The 13,283-nt window shown below is 62.2% G+C and overlaps 1 long non-coding RNA gene and 1 other non-coding gene across 3 annotated transcripts; one reads left to right on the top strand and one right to left on the bottom strand.

Annotated features, from left to right (window-relative positions):
* Window positions 1-5,431: 5,431 nt before the first annotated feature.
* TRNAR-CCG (transfer RNA arginine (anticodon CCG)) lies at window positions 5,432-5,504 on the top strand. The gene has a single exon. It is a non-coding gene; the product is annotated as a tRNA-Arg (tRNA).
* Window positions 5,505-6,683: 1,179 nt separating this feature from the next.
* LOC134136551 (uncharacterized) lies at window positions 6,684-13,260 on the bottom strand. Of its 2 annotated transcripts, XR_009957520.1 has the most exons (4): window positions 12,585-13,260; window positions 10,329-10,540; window positions 8,030-8,220; window positions 6,684-7,898 (listed from the first exon to the last, which is right to left on the bottom strand). It is a non-coding gene; the product is annotated as an uncharacterized LOC134136551 (long non-coding RNA). The 2 variants fall into 2 exon arrangements; XR_009957519.1 differs by lacking the exons at window positions 10,329-10,540; window positions 12,585-13,260 and adding an exon at window positions 8,738-9,868.
* Between the last annotated feature and the right edge of the window lie 23 nt (window positions 13,261-13,283).

Here is a 13,283-nt window from a genome sequence, read left to right as displayed (position 1 = left end):
ACGCGGCTGCGTGTGCAACGCCCCGGCACGCGGCTGTGCGCGCAGCGCCCCGGCGCCCGCGGGGTCGCTGCCGGCCGGCAGCACGGCGGCGCCCAGCCGGGGCAGCTCGGAGGCCTCCAGGCATCGCCGCGGCCCCCCCTGCCCACCAGCCCCAGGACGTCCCCGGCCGAGGTGCACTGCGGGAGGAGCGGTGGCGGGCGCGTGGCGGGGCGCCGCGGGGCCATGGGGTGCGGGGCCCACGGGGGCAAGGGACATGGTCCTACAGGGCCGTGGGACACGGGGGCCATGGTGCTGCAGGGATGTGGGGACATGGGGGCCATGGTCCTACAGGGACATGGGGACACGGGGGACATGGGGGCCATGGTACATGGGGCCACAGGGGACATGGGGACACGGTCTTACAGGGCCATGGGGCCATGGGGCCATGGGGGACATAGAGACATGGTCCTACAGGGACATGAGGACACAGAGCACATGGGGACATGGTCTTACAGGGCCACGGGGCCAAGGGGGCCATGGGACATGGGGACATAGGGGCCATGGGGACGTGGTCTTACAGGGACACAGGGGACATGGGGACATGGGGCCATGGGGGACATAGAGACATGGTCCTACAGGGACATGGGGACACAGAGGACAGGGGGACATGGGGGACATGCAGACATAGGGCCACAGGGAACATGGGGACATGGTCCTACAGGGATATGGGGCACAGAGGACATGGCAACATGGGACATGGGAATATGGGACATGGGGACATTGGGCCACAGGGAACACAGGGGACACAGGGACATAGAGCCACAGGGGACATGGGGACACAGGGACATGCTGGACACTGGGCCACAGGGGGCACGGGGCCATGGGGGGCATGGGAACACAGGAAGTGTGGACATTGAGTCATGGTGACACAGGACATTGGGCCATGGGGAACATGGGGATATGGAGCCACAGGGGACATGGGGAGATGGGGACATGGTTCTACAGGGACATGGGGACACAGGAACATGGAGGCATAGGGGCTATAGGGCCATGAGGGACATGGGGGACATGGTCCTATGGGGCCATGGGAACACAGGGCTCATGGGGACATGGTTCTGGGGGAGATGGTGCCATGGGAGACATGGGGACATAGGGGACATGAGGACATGAGGGATATGGGGACATGGTCCTATGGGGTCATGGGGCCACAGAGGCCATGGGGACACGGTACTAGTGGGACATAGGGATATGGGGACATGGGACCACAGAAGACATGGGGACTTTGTACTAGGGGGAGATGGTGCCATGGGGGACACGGGGACACAGGGACATGGTACTGTGGGGACACTGGGCCATGGGGGACATGGCACCGTGAGGGACATGGGGACACAATGCCATGGGGACACAGTACGAGGGAAGATGGAGTCACAGGGGACATGAAGACATGGGGACACGAGGACTTGGTCCTACGGGGCCATGGGGCCCTGAGGGCCATGGGGACACGGTGCCAAGGGGAACATGGGACTGCGGGAACACGGAGGCATGGGGGGCACGGGGCCACGGTGGCAGGGGGTCGTGGTGGGGCAGAGGGAAGGGTCGCAGCATGGGAGGCCACAGGGAGCAGTGGGGCAGGGGAGAGGTGGGACACCACCCCCCTTGGGGACACACACCCCATGGACACGCACAAGGTCCCCCGGCCTCAATGCACCCCCAACATGCTCCAGCCCCATACACACCCCTTGGGGTTCCCCAGCCCCAATGCACCCCACTGAGGTTCCCCAGCCCCACACACACCCCTTGGGGTTCCCCAGCCCCAATGCACCCCACTGAGGTTCCCCAGCCCCACATGCACCCCTTGGGGTTCCCCAGCCCCAATGCACCCCACTGAGGTTCCCCAGCCCCACACACACCCCTTGGGGTTCCCCAGCCCCAATGCACCCCACTGAGGTTCCCCAGCCCCACATGCACCCCTTGGGGTTCCCCAGCCCCAATGCACCCCACTGAGGTTCCCCAGCCCCACATGCACCCCTTGGGGTTTCCCAGCCCCAATGCACCCCACTGAGGTTCCCCAGCCCCACACACACCCCTTGGGGTTTCCCAGCCCCAATGCACCCCACTGAGGTCCCCCAGCCCCACATGCATGCCTCGAGGGCCCCCCCAGCCCCAATGCACCCCACTGAGGTCCCCCAGCCCCACATGCACCCCTCGGGGCCCCCCTCAGCCCCAATGTACCCCACTGAGGTCCCCCAGCCCCACATGTACCCCTTGGGGCTCCCCATCCCCAATGCACCCCACTGAGGTCCCCCAGCCCCACATGCACCCCTTGGGGTTCCCCAGCCCCAATGCACCCCACTGAGGTCCCCCAGCCCCACATGCACCCCTTGGGGTTCCCCAGCCCCAATGCACCCCACTGAGGTCCCCACCTGCAGTGCACCTCTTGCCCCCCCAATACATGCCTCTGGGCCCCCCAGCCCCCCACACACCCCTCGGGGCCCCCAGCCCCATGCACCCCACTGCAGGACGCCCCGCTGCAGCCAGGGCGCGGAGGCCCCCCGGCGCACGGGCGCACGTGCCCCACCAGCGCCCCGCACGTGGGTGCCACGGCGGGGGCCCGGGGACCCCGACGGCGCCGTGCCAGGCGCCCGCGGCATTGCCGGCGCTGGCGGGGCTGGAGTTTGCCCCTGGGGCGCGCGGCCCCGGCGCGGCGCTTTCCGCACGGCACGGCGCGGCACGGCACGGCACGGCGCGGCGCGGCGCCCGTGGCGGCTCCCACCTTTCCGCACGGCCCGTCGCGGCACTGCACACGGGCCGCCGCGGCACCCACGAGGGACTCGACGGCGGCGCGGGGCAGGGAGCCTTCTCCCGACGACAGCAGGGCCCCCAGGGCCGGCGGCGCGGTGGCGGCGGCGGCGGCGGCGGCCGCCCCAAGGCACAGGGCCAGCAGGACCGGCGGCACGGCCATGGCACCGCGGGGGGCTGCGGGGGCCCGGAGGAGCCGGTGGGCCGCGGCGCCCGCCCGCTCGCCCGTGGCCGTCGGCGCGGCTCGGCGCCGGCGCCCGCGGCTCTAATCTCCGCGGGGCCGCGGCGGTGATTGGCTCGGGGCGAGATTGCCCCGGGTTAACCATTCCTCAGGGCCCCGCGGCCGCCGGGGCAGCCCGCGCCCGCGCCGCCACCCCCCGGCACCCCCCCGCCGCCCGCACCCGGGGGTCCGGCGCCCGCCCGCCCCCACCCGGGGCTCAGCTCGCCCGGGCGCTCGGCAAAGCCCCCAGGTCCTCAGCTCGCCCATGGGTGCTCAGCTCACACCTACGTGCCCAACTCAACCCACGGTGCTCAGCTCAGCCCCTGGGTGCTCAACAAACCCCTCCTGGGTGCTCAGCTCGTCCCTGGGTGCTCAGCTCACACCTATGTGCTCAAGTCAGCCCCTGGGTGCTCAGCTCGCCCATATGGGTGCTCAGCTCACACCTACGTGCCCAACACAATCCCTGGGTGCTCAGCTCGCCCGGGTGCTCTGCAAACCCCCCTGGGTGCTCAACTCACACCTAGGTGCTCAGCTCAACCCCTTGGGTGCTCAGTTCAGCCCCGGGTCCTCAGCTCACCCATATGGGTGCTCAGCTCATACCTATGTGCTCAACTCAACCCGTGGGTGCTCAGCTCGCCCAGGTGCTCTGCAAACCCCTGGGTGCTCAACTCACACCTATGTGCTCAACTCAACCCCTGGGTGCTCAGCTCACCCATATGGGTGCTCAGCTCACACCTACGTGCTCAACTCAACCCCTTGGGTGCTCAGCTCAGCCCCTAGGTGCTCAGCAACCCCCTCAGGTGCTCAGCTCGCCCATATGGGTGCTCAGCTCACACCTACATGCTCAACTCAACCCCTTGGGCGCTCAGCTCACACCTACGTGCTCAACTCAACCCGTAGTGCTCAGCTCACCTGGGTGCTCTGCAACCACCCCGGGTGCTCAGCCCACACCTATGTGCTCAACTCAACCCTTTGGGTGCTCAGCTCAGCCCTTGCATGCTCAGCAACCCCCCCTGCGTGCTCAACTGAACTCCTGGTGCTCAGCTCTCCCGGGTGCTCAGCAACACCCCCCCCCCCCGGGTGCTCAACTCACACCTAGGTGCTCAACTTAACCCCTTGGGTGCTCAGCTCAGCCCCTGGGTGCTCAGTCACCCCTGGGTGCTAACTTCTCCCCCCGGGTGCTCAGCTCGCCCCTGGCTCCTTGTTGCACCCCTGGGCGCTCTGCTTGCAGATGGGTGCTCTGGTCCCCCCACCCCAGGTGCTCAGCTCCCCCCCCTCCAGGTGCTTGGATCACCCCTGGCTCCTCATCTCACCCTTGGGCGCTCGTTTCACCCCTGGGTGCTCAGGTCAAGCCCCGGTGCTCCGCTCGCCCTGGCTGCTCGGGTCCCCCCCGAGCTCTCCGCAGGCGCTGCGCTTGCCCCCAGAGCCTCCGTCTCCCCGGCGCCCCCGCGCCCGCCCCCAGCCCGGCCGGGCCCCCGCTGGCGGTCACCTGCGGGGCGCGAGGTCCTCGGGGCGGCGGCGGCACCGGCGCGGGTCCCGTCCCTGTGCCGGGCGCCCACGTGTGCTCCGGCCGCCCCGAGCCCCGACGGGGAAGGAAGTGAGTCAGGCGCGGCGGCCCTGCCAGCGCTGACGCCACCGCCGCCGCCGCCGCCCCGAGCCCCGCGCCGCGAGCCCCGCGCCCGCCGCGGAGGCAGAGCCCGACGCCTCCGGCGCGGCCCCGGCGTGGCCCCGGGCGTGCGGCAGCCGGCAGAGCCGGCCGGGCCGGCCGAGCGCGCTCCGGGGCTCGGCAGTGCCGGAGGCGCCGGGAGGAGGCCGCGGGGCCGGTGCGGGGGGTCCCGGCAGCCCGCCCGCCCTGGCGCTGCCCCAGCGCCCCCGGGCTGCCCAGCACGCACACACGTGCAGACACACGCGCGTGCAGGCGAACCTCCGCCGCGGCCGAAGTGCAGCCGAGCCGCGCTGGCACAGCCGGGGAAGGGCAGATAAGCGCGCGCGGCGCGGCGCGGCACGGCACGGCGTGCCGGAGCGGCCGGGGGCACGCGGGCTGCCCGGCCTCGCTGCCTCCAGCCTCCTCCCGGGGTACCAACGGCCCCAGGGTGCCGGGGGGGGGTGGTGTGGGGTGGGAGCTGTGCGGGCGCCCATCGCCGTTCCGTCTGGGCTGCCCCCCCCCAGCTCTGCGTGCCGGCACCCCCAGCCCCGCTGCCCCCGCTCGGCAGCGCCACAGCCCTCGCGCCCGGGCGGGAGGCGCCTCCGGAGTTTGCCCCGTCCCGCTGCCAGCGGCAATAACCCCGCGCTTATCTGCGCTCCCGCCCTGCCCCGGGCGCCCCGGGGAGGGGAACGGGCGCCCGGAGCCCGCGGCGGCGCTGCCCGGGCACCCGGCTGCCCTCGGGCGTCCTTGGGGCGCAGCTCCGAGCGCCCGGGGCAGCGCCACAGCGGGGCCCAGTGGCCTAATGGATAAGGCATCAGCCTCCGGAGCTGGGGACTGTGGGTTCGAGTCCCACCTGGGTCGCGGCACGTGGCTTTTGCCCGGCTGGTGCGGCAGCGGCCAGATGCCAGGGACAGGGACGAGCTGGGAAAACCCCAGGCCGGGGAGGCGACAAGGATGCGGGGGGCAGAGCTGGCCTGCAGCCCCGGAAGAGCCGCGCTCGGAAAGCCCCACCGGGGGTTTTCCCCGGGGGCCGGGAGCGGGGCCAGCGCTGTCCCCGCCAGCACATCGGCAGCCTCGGCGATGACACCACCGATGAGGCACCGCTGGGCCGGCAGCTCAGGCGAGGACACGCGAATCCCGAGGCGCTCAGGGCCACTCACTGACGCGGGATTTACTCAGGTTTTGCTGGGAACGGCACGCCAGAGCCCCGCGAGCCCTCCTTCCCTGCGTGGCAATCTCCAGCAGAGACTTAGGGGAAGGAATTTTGTTTGCGCCCAAACCTGCCTGGCGGCAGAGCAGGCGGGCGCGCGGGGCGGCTCCTGCTCCCGGTGCGGCCCGGGCCGGGCGGCTCCGCTTGGCTCCGCGCTCCGGCCGGATGCCTGGCGCTGCCGGCGCGAGCCGGGGAGAGGCTCTGCCCAGCCCTGCGGGGGGACCAGGCTCTCCAGAGCAAGCCGGAGGATCCACGGCGCTCAAGGGGCCTCCGGGTAGAGACTCGCCTGGGGCTGCAGAGGCCAAGCAGGTTTCTCGCTAGTGTCTGTATTAAAGAACCGTATTAATTGAGCCACGTTAATTCAATTAATTGAACCCTATTAATTGAACCCCAGGAAGTTCCGCCCGGATGTGAGGGGGAATTTCTTCCCTGTGAGAGTGACAGAGCGCTGGACCAGGTTGCCCAGAGAGGTTGTGGAGTCTCCTTCTCTGGAGATCTTCAAGGCCCGCCTGGATGCGACCCTGTCCAACATGCTGTAGGTGACCCTGCTGAGCGGGGAGGCTGGACTAGATGATCTCCAGAGGTCCCTTCCAGCCATACTGATTCCGTGATTCTATGAAAGACAAGGGGAATCCTGGAATTCCTGGAAGGTGAAGCAGTTCTGCGCAGTATCACACTTTTAATACTAAAATAACCACCCAAGTCTACTGAATGGTGATAAAAGAATAAACCTCCTGGCGCATTTGTACTGGTTTGTGGCGTTTGTGCGCTGGGTGACAGGAATATTCTAGCTGCAGCTATCTTTATGAAACATCAGCCAAGTCAAGCTGTTTTCCAAGGCACTTGCAAAGTTAATGTTTGACAACAGGATATATCCGAACATATTACAACTCAAGAGGGATATAGGAGCAACTTCAACCAGCAGCATAAGGTACAGGGCACGGCACATAAGTGGCAGGCACGGTTTATGAATACCTATGCAAATTAAACAGCGTTCAGGCTACAAACACCATATTTGATGGTTTCACAAAGACCGGCTGTTTTTCTAAGACAAGATCGCTGGCATCTGTCCTTTATCCTCTTTTCACCAAGCCAGAAGGAGGGGTTGGAAGTGTTAAGTTTTGCTTAAAGTTTGCCTTTGGCAGGAAGCTCGCTCGCTGTGGGGAAACACTTTTCACATTGTTTTCTATGCAACCCTACAGTATTACCTGTAACTGCTCTCAGCGTCCACGTGACTGCCGGGAAGGACAAGCCTAAACAGCAAGCAGGTATTTCAAGGGCCTACCACTGCCTGGCTGTTTCTCTAACAACCAGCGTTGCTAACAGCACGGTTTTCCATGTCACTGCATGCCGCAACAAAGATCCGGAGTCCCTGTCGACACCCCGCCAGGGCAAGGTTTACCGGCGAGCCTCGGCGGCACCTCCGTGGGGCACGGGCTCCTCCGCGCCTGCCTGGGAGCAGCCCGCCCTCTGCAAGGGCTCAGCGAGCCGCAGCCGGCGGCACGGCCGCCGCTCACCGCATACCCCCGAGAGCGCGAGCCACGCGGAGCTGCGCCTCCCACAGAAGGCTCCACGGAGCAGAGCGTTGTTGTCCTCCCTGCAGGCGACTGCGGGGCGTTGTAGCCCTCTCCGTGCCCCAGCGGTGAGGGTCAGAGCCTCCGCTGTTGGCAACAGCGAAAGACGCTGATAAAGATCATTCCCTAATGAAGCAATTTGACGTTATTTGAACAGCAGGCACCACTAACGCTGGGACTGGCTGTCCCCAGCGCAGGTCACCCGCTCTGCTACAGCATTTCCAGGGGTGGGTCTCCCTGCGCTGGTGCAGGCAGGGATCCTCTGGGTTGGTGTCGCTCCTCCGACTGGAAATCACATGGGATCTTCAGGCCCTTTTCCCAGCACAAACATTGATATCCCGGCTGGCAGGGGAGCATCGTATTGGCTGGATTCCTTCTTGGAGCAGCACTGATGAGGCACGAAGTCCATCGCAGCCCGAGTACGGCCAGGAAGCCCCTCCGCGCAGCGCTTCTTGCTGCTGCTGCCTCCAGCTGGAGAGGAGAGGAACCCTGACCTCAAAATCATCTTTTTAAATCACATCTTTAATGGCCAGCTCTGCTCCAGCACTTTCACCCCTCTCCCCCGACAGCTGCCCTGCCAAGGACTGTACCGTTTTACCTACCGTATGCTCAGGTTGTGTCCATAAAAGGGAATCCTTTCTTAGCTCGTCGGCTTTTATAACCAGCCTCCTCTCCGAAGCCCTCCAGGCGGTACAAGCAGATTTGATCTTTCTCCTCAAAATTGGCTTCCTTTCTTGCCCAAAGAGATAGTCAGGCCATTCTGCTTAATTAAGATCAGCTTTGTTTCACTTCCCTGTGACATGCAAACATCCCTTTGTTAAACCAGATGTCATCTTCTGTGGTTTACAGACTAATTAACAATAATTTACTTAAGTGAAGTGTAAAACTCTCCATTCTTCTGGAATGTGCATGTTTCAGTACAAAATAATTTCCTTTTTACCTCACATTCCACAGCAACCAGTACTTCAGCAAAATTAAGTGATACAAACACCCGAACAGAAGAAAGATGCAAATGACAGAGACTGCATGATAGCATACAACTGCTTTGGGATGGCAATAGGTTTGGGGTGACTGACCCCCTAAGTTTTGTCTAAGTACACTGTAGTATCTATGAAGTATGAAAATACAAGACCCTAACAGCACGCTGGCCCAGCACCAAAACAAGTGAAAAGCCAGAGCAAACCTATATGCACATAGAATACTGCTTAGTGCTAGAACACCACATGCAGCGCGTGCAGCCACCCCACAGCCATGGGGAACCTCATCGCACGCAGCTGAAGAGACCGTTTCTGACACAACCATACGCTCACCACACCAGGAATGCAGCTTGGGGCAAGGGCAAGATGTTTTTTGGAAGAACAAACTCTTGCGACAGTGAAAACCTGCTGCAGCTTTGTTTCTTGCTTTTAGGCCCCTCCGCAGCGGGGCAGGTAGCAGCAGCGAGTCCTTCTGCTTTGCTTTGCTCGTCCTTGCCGGCTCACAGCCGGAGTGGTTTTGTGTGACCTTGCAACAAAAGCTCTCGAGAGAAGCGTGTTGCCAAGAATGCCATTTCACTGACACGACTCGGGTCTTCTATTTAAGGGCACCTCCTCCACCGTAAAACTGACCCTGGAGCCTGCCGAGCCACGGCAAACTAAATTCAGTAGAGTAATTCATAGTTTAGAGTGATTAAATTAAGCAGAGTGTTTCGTCCTGTCAGATTTCTATAGCTGCACAGGCAGCTAAAACACACCTGGAGCATTAGGTTTAGCTGGGCTGTGGGCAGACTAACAACCTTCCTTCTCATCACTCACAGCAGAAATCCTAATATTGTACAGTTATGGCTCCATACAAAGACCATATAATGACTCCAAAGCACTTTAGTGATTTTAAGGTGGTTCTTAGATTATGCCTTCTCCACTCTTCACTTGATGACAGAGTAAGGTTAAGGTATTCTTCTTGTACGTAACCATGAATTTTCTAGGATATTTGAGATTTCAGAAATTACTACATCTTGGAACATATTTTACCTAAAGTTACCAGCAAATAGTCCCAAGGTGGACTCTATCTGAATCATATCCTGATGTTAAAACCATACTAAGACTCAGAATTTGTTTAAACCAAGGGTTCTGAGGAAGGAAGGTGGTACAAACTGATGTCATTTCCAGATTAACAAGAAGGAACTCAAGGACATTTCTCAGCCACCCCTTTTCCGCTCTCCGCTGCTCCAGATTGAAAGGCCTCATCCCCGGGCAGGCGACGGACGTGCCGAGAGCTGCGACCACCAGGGTTGTGCATGGAGCATGTGTTGCCCTCCAGATGCTTTGGAGTGTGGGGTCTCGAGAGCCGAGTGCTTGTTAGGGTGCCCCAGGTACCCTAGGGTGTGTCTGTTTTCCACATCTGCCAGACAGCGGGTACAGGACGCTTTTAAGGGTCACGCTTGTAACTGAGAACCCTCTTCTCTTATCACCGTAGATGACTTGAGGGTAAAACAGCATTCTCTGAAGTACATATTTCCAAAGCAACGTGGTTACAAAACACTAATCCTGAATCATCCTGACAGCACATTTTATTAACGGGAAAGTTCCTCCTTGGCAAGTTCGGATTGCAGCTGGCGGCTGCCTCTTTCCCTCGGGTGAAACAGGAACTTTCTCACTTGGCACTCTCCCCAGCCACCGTCCCCGGGCAGGCAGTGAGACCTTGTCCCAAACCCGCGCCCGCCCGTAGGCTGCGAGCCCCCGAGCCGCCCCCAGCCGCCGCTTGTCTCCCGGGATCCCTCTCGTCCTTCTTTCTCCGTTTGGTTAAGACGGCTGCTTTTGCCTCTCCCTGCTCTAGGGGAAAGGAGAGGGAGCAGAGGGAAAAGTCCTACTCCGCAGCACCCCCGAGGTGTCTCACCGCCGCTTGCTCCCGCCAGCGCTGTACCTGGGCTGCCACACCGTGCTGCAAGGGACGAGGTCCGGTCCTTCCCCCCCGCTCAAAGTCTCGCTGAGCACTGCAGCTCAGGCTGCGTTTCTGTTATCGCCACGTGAACGCACGCCAGTGAGCCGCCACGTCACGCTGCAGGTCGGATCAGCACTCTCTTGGGATCTTCAGCAGAGACTGTCTCCCACCACTCAGTACACGCTGCGCAGCGCCTGCGGGGAGAGCAGGACAGGACCCACACGAATGCAGAGGGCTTGCAGCGCCCCGAGGGACGGCTCGGCCTCTTGGGGATGCTGGCCCCGAGCACAGCAGAGCCAGGCCTCGCAGTAATCCCTGCAGCACTGCTGCAACCATGGCAGGCCGGCCGGCCGTTCCAGGCAACCGTTTTGCTACCCAAATTTGGTATTTTGCACACTAGCGGGTCACCTTGGTCTCATGACTGACATGGCTCCCCAGGCACTGCTGGCCTTGCAGGACACCCCTGCCCAAACAGAGCCCTGGGCTCCTCTCCCCGAGGTTGAGCCACGTCTCACGTCGCGCTCCTTCCCCACCCTCAGCGCCCAGCTGCTCCTTGGCACCACCCCTAACTACAGTCAATTCTCCTGCCGTGCCCACCACATCCACCAGCGGGCAGCTGAACCGCCGGCCAGGGCCTGGCCATCCGCCCGCAGCCCTGGTGGGCACCGCCACCCCTTTCTCTGAGTCTCGCTGATCTGCGAGGGCAGCAGAGACTGTTCCCACCAGTGAGTCCACACTCCGGCATTCCCACAGCCTTAACGCCTTCCGCCACGGCACGCTGAGCCAAAACCTGCTGCCTGAGCTGTCACACGTCTTCTACAGATGCCCAGCAGCAAACTCTTTCACTGCCACGGCCCTGTCGGGTGCACCTCTGGTCTCGCTGGGCTGGGAAGCGAAGCAGGGGCGCTTCCACCCCATCTCCCTTGCCCCACAGCGTAGCCTCTGCAGGCTGAGGCACACTTTCCGATTACAGCCCCTTTCATCGTCCTCCCCTGCAGGCGAGGCCACTCCTGGTGCTTGTGCTGGACCCTGCGTGGTGACGGGAGTGCAGAGGCAGCGAGCTGCGCCTGCCACCCTCCCCACTCACCTGGCCGAGTATCTCACTGCTTGGGGACGAAGACCGTGGAGAACCTAGCGCCCGGCGCGAGGAAGGAAGCCCTCTTCCCTCTGCACGGGAACCCGGTGCCCGCGTGGGAAGGACTGCCTTCGGCTGGGAGTGGCTACCATCCCTAATCATTTACCCTAGCGACCTCTGCGCGTCTCCTTCCCCTTGGGCCAGCCTGGCCACCTCAGTCTGCCCCAGCGGTGCTGCAACTACAACGACGAGAGACCTCGGAGACCTCCGTTCTGAAACCAGCCCACCTCAGAGGTCACCATCCCGCTCCAGTCCCTCTCTTCCGCTGCCTCCGGGGCACTTTGCTTTCCCAGCGCCTTTCCCTAACTGCCTGTCCTCTTACACATTTCCCACTGCTTTCTAAACCAGCATCCCTCCTCACCGCCCAGCTGGAGCCAAACGGATCAGACCTCGGTGAGCCTTCCGGGCTGTGGCCCTGCTGTGCTCCAGCTGCTATGGATGAGGAGCAGGAATCCTGAGAGAGCAGATGCTGGGGGATTTAGCCCATACTGCTCTCAGTTCTCAATTCTACAAGGAACAGTTCAAATAAGCTTTGTGAAAGCCTTTTTCCTGTGTTTGGTTGTTCTGCCTCTTCCCTAAGAACAATTCTTGTCTTCTCACCTACCGTTGGAGAGCATGTTCTGGATCATTTCTCTCCTATCAGCCAGGATTAAACCCCCAAAAAACCCCATGACCTTTCCATATCAAAAGTTGTTCTCATGCATGCCAAGAACTTTATTGCTTTGTCCTCTGCTCCCTACAGTGCTATGCTCTGCATGGTTAAGGTCACACAGCTTCGTGATCCGCCTTATAACCAGCTCAGTGGTCTTTTGTCTGTTACCTTTACCCTCGAATTACAAGGAAACACCTTCTGACGAAGGACTTTCCCGTATCAGCACGATTTATAGCTGCCAACAAGTTTATGTCAGCAATCTCCGTAAAAACCTTGGCATTTTCCCCTCTGGATTAACAAGGCTGTGGCCGAGGGTGCCCGCCCTCTTTCTTAGGTAGCCATCATCTTCCTTCAGAAATCTACCTTCCTCCATGGTCAAAGGAGCCAAAGCTCTTCCTGCAAAACTGCCTGCACAAGCAAAGTGTTAGAGCCCCCACGCAGCTATCCCCACCTTAGCCTGTATTGCTCGTTGTGGTATCCTGCGGCAACAGCAATCTCATGTCACTTCCACGGCTTCGCAGCTGCACCAGTCGAGGCCTGGCACTGCTACTGCTGCTCGTAGCGACAAGTGGCAGGGTCGCAGAGCCAGAGATCGGACGCACCCTGGCAATCCTGCCATCGCACTCCTGCCCTCCTGCTCTGCTTCTGGTGGGCACAAGCCTCCCCAGCCACCTCCAGGGAATGGTGGCCACCTGGCTCCATGCCAGGTGTGAGCAGCTTGAACACGTCGGTCACTCTTCTTTGCTCAGTGGAGCCACAAGACACTTACAGAGCCTGGCAGGTGTGAGTCCTGGCGGAAAGCAAAGCGCTAATAGCAGTGCAGAGTGGCTGGTGGGCACCTGTCTCCTCCAGTGCTGCTGCTTTGCCTTACTCCCGCAGAGGCCCTGCTGAGTTGCCCACGCTGCAGGGAGAGCAAGGGGCCTCGGCACCAGCCCCCACCCCAGAGGAGCAGAGCGGGGAGATGCTGTCAAGGGCCTCAGGGACGGGGAGTCCCAGGCCCTCGGCCAGGGAACGGGAAGGTGAAACGGAGAAGAAGGAAGAGAAAAGGGAAAAGGCGTAAGAGGGGAGGGAAGCGGGCGGCCCCTGAGGCGGCGGCGTCGCCGCGCCCTCGCGCCCGGACCAACGGCTCTTCCCGCCCAAACCAACGGGC

Source organism: Rhea pennata, chromosome 2 (assembly GCF_028389875.1).
Source record: "Rhea pennata isolate bPtePen1 chromosome 2, bPtePen1.pri, whole genome shotgun sequence".
Lineage (NCBI taxonomy): Eukaryota > Metazoa > Chordata > Aves > Rheiformes > Rheidae > Rhea > Rhea pennata.
The sequence above is the reverse complement of the archived record's forward strand: the minus strand, read 5'-3'. Positions and strand labels throughout refer to the sequence as shown.